Source organism: Nothobranchius furzeri, chromosome 3 (assembly GCF_043380555.1).
Source record: "Nothobranchius furzeri strain GRZ-AD chromosome 3, NfurGRZ-RIMD1, whole genome shotgun sequence".
Lineage (NCBI taxonomy): Eukaryota > Metazoa > Chordata > Actinopteri > Cyprinodontiformes > Nothobranchiidae > Nothobranchius > Nothobranchius furzeri.
Window position 1 is genome coordinate 71,176,009 of NC_091743.1, and position 8,391 is coordinate 71,184,399.

The following is an 8,391-nucleotide window of genomic DNA, read 5'->3' on the forward strand; positions in this document are numbered from 1 at the left end:
GCACAATCCTAGCATTGCATGTGCTCATTGAAACGTCTTTCTTTTCTTATAATAATAATAATAATAATAATAATAATAATAATAATAATAATAATAATAATAATAATAATAATGATGATAATAATAATAATAATAATAATAATAATAATAATAATAATAATAATAATAATAATAATAATAATAATAAATAACTAAGGCTTTAAAGAGCTAAAAGACCTTACTGGAACACATGTCCCCTCAAAATTTCTTTTAATTGATGAAAATGTGTTTATCAATTACATTAATACCATTTGATCTAATGTTTTTGTATAAACAGATTTGATTTTGACCTCCACAGCTGACCTTGAGACTCACATCCTCCTACCATTTTTATCTGTGAGAAAAGGTCTGACCTCAGCTTGTGTCCCCTTCATCAACACGTGTTCAGTCTTAAACTCAGAATCTGGCATTTTACATTTTATCTGATGGCTTTTCTCTTCACGTCAGCAAACTGCAAAAGGTTATTATAATCCACTATCTGTGGCCTTTAAGGTTTGAGTAATTTGCACGGGAAAGGGAAGTTTGTGCAGCAGAGGGCACATTTTCATGTCCCGATCTGTTTCCAAATGATGTTCAAGGCTGCAGAGAGCCACAAACAGAGAAGCAGGAGAAATGTGTTTGATCTGGTCTGAGTGGAAAAACGGAGTACAAAGGATCTCCTGCTTTTAGACTTCAGAGTCCTGTTTTTAACATCTGTTAGTGTTTGTTTTATTTTGTGAATGTGACAATAGAAAAAAATGTTCTGAAGGGAATTATGAAGATAATTTGTGCAAATGTTAGGTAATGCAGTGGATTCCTGTGTTTCTAGTGTGATTATTAGAGGAGTGAATGGGTTTGATTGCCTTGTGTTCCTCCTAATCCCACAGCGAACACCTGTGGAGTTAAAAATGAGCTTTTTGATAGAATTAGAGTACTTTTACCTTAACTTGTCAATCCTCTGAGTTCTCCCACCACGTTGACTAATTTTGAATTCATAAAATAACCCTGGAGCTTAGAATTAACTCAACAGCTGATATTTTAGACATTCTGCGTTCTTTCTGTTCATAAACTCACACAGAAAATCTCAAGGGAAAGGACTTGCAGCTGGGCAATAACAGAAAAAAGTTTCAGTGATGACAAAACCTCAAATCTAAATGAGGAGGGATTTATTTAAAGGCATGGTTGACTGAAAAACAATATTTTAATTATTATTTCTGATTATCATTGGTCACAGTGAGTTTTTCATGCAGGCTTAACATGAAAATAGTCTTCTACACCTATCTCCTGCATTAGCTTCTGATAGAAAATAGACCATGAAATGCTAGGATTTGAAAATCCTCACATATCTATGTCACACTGCTAATTTGCATTCATGGCCTTGCATAACCTGGCTCTCGTCTGCCCACAGGAAGGCTTTTTAAAAAACATTTTGCAGCTAGGAGAGAGTGGTGATGGTGACTTTGCAACATGGCTGAACTTGTTCTGTTAGCCAATCAGAAGTGAGGTGTGCGCATATCATTATAACAATGAGTAATCCTGCTGTTTTCAGCTCACCTCAGCACCAGCAAACTTCTGCATCTCAGAACAGGAGCATCATAGCTTTTTTATTATATAAATGACTCATTGATTTACATTAGAGAACACTGCAAATGTGCTGCATAAATGAGTAAACTACACCTTTAAAGAAGCTGAGAGTTTGCTTGGTCTCAGCTGAATGTGAGACGAAACTTGACTTTTTATAATGCTGGAACTGGACCATCCCCCAAAACCTCCAAACGAACCCAAGAACCATCATCTGCTGATTGCTTTCCTGCAGGAGGTTTGACCCCCAGGGCAAGACACTCAGAGCTGCTTTTACATGGATCATCAAACAGGTGGACAAGTCTGTTTGGACCTCCCCCTGGGGGATTGAATGGGGAAGTATTGGGATATAGAAAAAGTGTGAAGGTGTTTTAACTTAGAACATGTTTCAGATGGAAATGAAGCTCCTACAGAGCCACCGTTTGACTCTGACGGTTTATGCCAGGACTAAACCAAAGAACCTGGCACTCGTTTTATGCTGAAAGTTGTTGATCGTGACTGATTCTCTTTAGAGGCTGCCTGGTGCTGCTGCCACGAAAATAGACACAAGGTTCATTTCACATGTGACAACCTTAGCGAGGCTACAGTTCTTGAAAGGTTTGAGACAGATTCAGAATCTTCAGAACTGGAAATGCCTTCGGTAAAGGGGAAAATTCCATTTTGGATTTCTACAGTGTACTTGGAATTATCTTCCTAATAAATTTGACTTACTAATGTTGTGCCTCATGTGTTGCATATAAATGCAGCAGCTTAATTAACGTTTCTGACATGACTCTCAGGTCCGAAGTTCAACTTTCACTTTAGCCTTTAGCTGCATGTCTTTAGCTGCTGCATTTCTGTATCTGAGACTATAACTTGAGCTTCGATTGGCTGAGCTCATTTCATTATCAGTGATCCATGACCTGGGCTCATAGTGATTATTGAACTAGAATTTTATGTGAAGCGTTCAACAAAGGTACACTTCATCTGCAGTAGTCATAGTAGGAATGAATGCTCTGTAAGTTGTTCCCTGGGGAGGAAAAGCTCTGGTGCACCTGTTTCAGGATGGAAAATTCAGCTGGATGAGAACGTAGCTTCAGGCGGCAGGTTTTGCAGTCTTATTTCCTGATATTTGGATACTTCGCCTCTGCAACAGAATTTAACCCCAGACTCTGTTTGCTTTGCAATGTTGATGTTTTATCTCCACGAATAGCACAAGCCTGGAGGAGTTCTGCCATGTGGTGGCTTCTACTAGCTGAGACGTTCTCTGCTGTTTCCTGGACGCTAAATCAACGTCAGCCTTCCCTGTCTCGAGTCAAGGCGAGTCCATGAATGTTAAGTGACAGTGTGATGTAGATCTGTCAGGCTTTTCTAATCCTAGAGTTTCACCTATTTTCTATCAGAAGCTAATGCAGGAGGTAGGTGTAGGAGACTATTTTCAAGTCACCTATCCCTAACCCTACACTGAGATACCAGAACTCCTCTGCATGAATCTAACTCCCATGTCACTTTATTCCAAAATGATGCATAGAAGCTGACAGAGAGACATTCAGTATGGATTCTCCTCCCTCTGGGTAGGAGCGGAGCTCTGCTGGAGTTATTGTTGATCCTGCGGTGCACTCATTTGTTCAGTCTCCCTGGTGATCACAACATCTAAGAGCTTTCTCTCTGTAACGATCCGTTAGTTTACATCTTACGTAATGAACCATAAAATGTGAGATTCCATAGAAAATATGAAATCAGTTTGATGGATCTTTGAATATTACCTTAACCAGAAGATCGGAACTTTTTTTTGCAGGGATTAGGTAACACTTTGTATTAACCCAGAGACAAGAGAGATAGAGAGACAAGTTTTAAAGTTTAAGAAGATTTATTTCTTAACAATTTAAAACAAGGCTAACTAACTAACTCTAAACACTCTGTGTGATGAATGGATCTAGGTGTGAATGAAGATGGATGGTGTAATGTGGAATGTTGTTATCAGAACTCTCGTTTTTGGAGAAGCGTTGGTTCTGTGTGGGAGCGAATGTTTTGCTCTAAACTACAGTCAGAGTTTCAAAACCACATTCAGACGCCATATTGCTGCTCTACATACCCTTGGTGGAGACCTCCGTTTTGGATCCAGAATGCCAGGTCCTCTGACCCCCCCTCTTGGTACCGGAGCCGATGAAACAGCGAATGCCTCCAGGTAAGCGACAGGTGTTTGACAGCATCAGCCCGACCCTGAAGGGTCAGTGAGTTCTTTTACTCTGAAGGAACGTTGCATTCAGGTGTAGCTTGCAACAGGTTTTAGTATCCAGCTTGTCAAGGTTCTTTGTGGTTAAAAAGTTACGAGTGGCCGGCTCGAAACTCTAGAATGTTTGAACTGAAGTTAAGATAACGTGGAACATAGTTTTATAATTTGGATGGATGGGGACCCATCTGTCCCCCTTCATCCATCCATCCATCCATCCATCCATCCACCCATCCATCCAGGTCACAAAAATTCAATTCAGTTCAAAAATACTTTATTAATCCCAGAGGGAAATTGATTGCTTCAGTAGCTCAGAATAATAATAATAATCAAGTCGTCAAAGCGTTATTGTATATTACAATGGCTGTTGGCAGGAAGGATCTCCAGTAGCGGTCAGTGTTGCACCAAAACTGAAGAAGCCTCTGACTGAAGACACTCTTCCGTTGTCGGACAGTCTTGTGAAGAGAATGCTCAGGGTTGTCCATCATTTTCTTGATTCTCTGGAGAATCCTTCTTTGCATAATCTCCTCCAGTGGTTCCACAGTCATTCCCAGAACAGAACCAGCCTTTTTATTAGGCTGTTGAGCCTTTTCAGGTCCCTGCTTCTGATTCTACTACCCCAACAGACGATGGCTGAAGAGATTACACTCTCAACAACAGACTTGTAGAAGATCTGCAGCATCTTGCTACAGACATTGAAGGACCTAAGCGTTCTCAAGAAGTGCAGTCTGCTGTGCCCCTTCTTGTAAACGGCTTTGCTGTTCTTTCTCCGGTCTAGTCTGTTGTCCAGGTGAACTCCAAGGTATTTGTATTCCTCAACCACCTCCACTTCTTCTCCCATGATGGAAACAGTGTTTGACTCCACCCTGTTTCTTCTGAAGTCTAAAATCATCTCCTTTGTTTTGTTCACGTTAAAGGTCAGATGATTGTTTCCACACCATGCCACATCTCCTCCTTGAACCGTCACCTTATTGTGGTGGAGGAGTTTGAGTGTCCTAATGATCCTAGGAGTTATGTTGTCTGGGGCACTTTGTGCACCTGGTAGGGTCTCCCATGACAAATTGGTCTTAGGTGAAGGGTGAGACAAAGAACGGTTCAGAGGATCTTTCATTAATGTACAATCAAAGAGTCGGAGTACCCAGCCTGGAGGTTTACCGTGGCCCCACCCTGGAGCCAGACTTGGGGTTGGGGCCCGTGAGCGAGCGCCTGGTGGCCAGGCTATCACCCATGGGGCCCGGCCGGGCCCAGCCCAAACCGGATTCATGGGCTCATCCAACTGTGGACCCACCACCCGCAGGAGGAACATGAAGGGTCCGGTGCAATGTGGATCGGGTGGCAGACCGAGGCGGGAGCCTTGGCGGTCCGATCCCCGGACAAGGAAACTGGATTTTGGGACATGGAACGTCACCTCGCTGGCCGGGAAGGAGCAGGAGCTTGTGGCAGAGGTTGAGTGGTACCGGCTAGATATAGTCGGACTCACCTCGACACATAGTATTGGCTCTGGAACCCAAGTCCTTGTGAGGGGTTGGATACTCTCCTTTGCTGAAGTTGCTCCGGGTGAGAGGCCGAGGGCTGGGGTTGCTTTTTTGTTAGCCCCAAGACTCTCTGCCTGTGTGCTGGGGTTCACCCCGGGGGAGGAGAGGGTAGCTTCCCTGCGCCCTCGGGTCGGGGAACGGGTCCTGATTGTTGTTTTTGCTTATGGGCCAAATATCAGATCAGAGTACCCACCCTTTTTGGAGTCCTTGGGACGAGTGCTAGATAGTGCTCCATCAGGGGACTCCATTGTCCTGCTGGGGGACTTCAATGCTCACGTGGGCAATGACAGCATGACCTGGAGGGGTGTGATTAGGAGGAACGGCCCGCCTGATCTGAACTCGAGTGGTGTTTTGTAATTGGACTTCTGTGCAAGCTGCAGTTTGGCCATAACGAATTCCATGTTCGAACATAAGGATGCCCATCGGTACACTTGGTACCAGGGCAGCCTAGGTCGCAGGTCGATGATAGACTTTGTAGTCGTATCATCTGACCTGCGGCCGTATGTTTTGGACACCCGAGTGAAGAGAGGAGCGGAGCTGTCAACTGATCACCATCTGGTGGTGAGTTGGATCAGATGGCAGGGGAAGATGCTGTGTAGACCTGGCAGACCCAAATGCATAGTGATGGTCTGCTGGGAACACCTGGCAGAAGAACCTGTCAAGACGGTCTTCAACTCCCACCTCCGGCAGAGCTTTGACCACGTCCCGAGATCAGTGGGGGACATTGACTCCGAGTGGGCCTTGTTCCACTCTGCGATTGTTGAGGCGGCTGTTGCTAGCTGTGGTCGCAAGGTGGCCGGTGACAGTAGTGGTGGCAACCACCATACCCGCTGGTGGACACCAGAGGTTCGGGAGTTGTCAGGCTGAAGAAGGAGGCCTAAAGGGCATGGCTGGTCTGTGGGTCTCCGGAGGCAGCAGACAGGTACCGGATAGCTAAGCTGGGTGCAGCAGTGGCAGTTGCTGAGGCAAAATCTCGGGCGTGGGAGGAGTTTGGTGAGGTCATGGAGAAAGACTATCGATCGGCTCCAAAGAGGTTCTGGCAAACTGTCAGACGCCTCAGGAGAGGAAGGCAGCAACTCGCTCACACTGTTTACAGTGGGGATGGGGAGCTGCATCGGTGGAAGGAATACTTTGAGGAGAAGTAACAAGAAGAAGAGGAACACGTGACCAGGAAGTCTGAAGTTTGAAGCAGCAAACAAAGAAATGACTGTGAGGGAGGGAGGGGGTGGGGGTGGGTTGGCATAACAATTAAAAATGAGCTACTGGTTCTGGAAGGATGGCCTTTTGATGGAAAGAGTGTGTGAGGTAGAGAGATGGAAAGGAGGAAGCTTTTGCTTTGAGATTTTTGTCTGTGATAATCTGACCTAGTGTCATTTTTGGATAGCTTAATCAGCTCAACTTTGCTATAACTCGGTTTATTGGCAAAGAGTTGTTTTACTTTTTAACCCACTTTGTTGGGGTTTCGTTTGGATTATTATTCTTTTTTATTCTGTGTGAAATAAAACCTAGTTCCTCTGATTCATGGAACAAAAAAAGGTGCATAAGGTGCATTTAAGCTGCATAAAGTTGTTTTTGCCAGAAAGAGTCTAGGTTATTGGTGATTGCTAATTAGCTCCTACAGTGTGCAGGCAGTTTAAAGAGCGGCTGAGTGTCACGCCCACGCACAAATAGAAATACAAGTCAACCCTGAGATGTAACATCTGTTGAAGAGTTAGGCTAGCTTGGGAAGATTGCTTGTAACAGGGACGCTCCAGGAGTATGGGGTGGGTGGCTTTCTGTTAAGGGCCATTCAATCCCTTTACCAGAGGAGTGTGAGTTTGGTCCGCATAGCCGGTAGTAAGTCGGACCTGTTCCCGGTGAGGGTTGGACTCCGCCAGGGCTGCCCTTTGTCACCGGTTCTGTTCATTACCTTTATGGACAGAATTTCTAGGTGCAGCCGTGGTGTGGAGTGTGTCGAGTTTGGTGGCAGGAGAATCTCGTCTCTGCTTTTTGCGGATGATGTGGTCCTCTTAGCTTCATCCAGCTCTGACCTTCAGCTCTTGCTGGGTAGGTTCGCGGCCGAGTGTGAAGCGGCTGGGATGAGGATCAGCACCTCCAAATCTGAGACCATGGTTCTCGACCGGAAAAGGCTGGCTTGCCAACTCCGGGTCGAGGGAGAGGTCCTACCTCAAGTGGAGGAGTTTAAGTATCTCGGGGTCTTGTTCACGAGTGAGGGTAGGAGGGATCGGGAGATAGACAGGCGGATTGGTTCAGCATCTGCAGTGATGCGGACGCTGAGCCAATCTGTCGTAGTGAAGAGGGAGCTGAGCAAGAAAGCCAGGCTCTCAATTTACCGGTCGATCTACGTCCCAATCCTCACCTATGGTCATGAGCTTTGGGTAATGACCGAAAGAACGAGATCGTGGATACAAGCGGCCGAAATGACTTTCCTCCGTAGGGTGGCCGGGCTCAGCCTTAGAGATAGGGTGAGGAGCTCAGACATTCGGGAGGGACTCGGAGTAGAACTGCTGCTCCTCCGGATCGAAAGGAGCCAGCTGAGGTGGTTTGGGCATCTGGTCAGGATGCCTCCTGGACGCCTCTGGGGAGGTGTTTCGGGCATGTCTTGCCGGCAGGAGGCCCCCGGGTCGACCCAGGACACGTTGGAGAGGTTACATCTCCAATCTGGTCTGGGGGTCCTGCCAGAGGAGCTGGTGGAGGTGGCTGGGGAGAGGACGGTCTGGAGCTCCCTAGTTGGGATGCTGCCCCCGCGACCCGGACCCGGATAAGTGGAGGAAGACGAAGACGACCATACCACAAAGCACTCCACGAGCTCTCTGTACTCAGCTTCCTGTCCATCTCTGATACACCCGACAACTGCAGAGTCATCTGAGTATTTCTGTACATGACAGGTCTCTGATTTGTACTGGAAGTCTAAGGTGTACAGGGTGAAAAGGAATGCAGAATTTAGAGGGGAAAAAGCCTTTAAAACAGCATCAATTTTAACTGCATTAATAAAAGAGTGTTGGGGGATTTAATACACTAATGCATTTCAAACATAAACTCAAC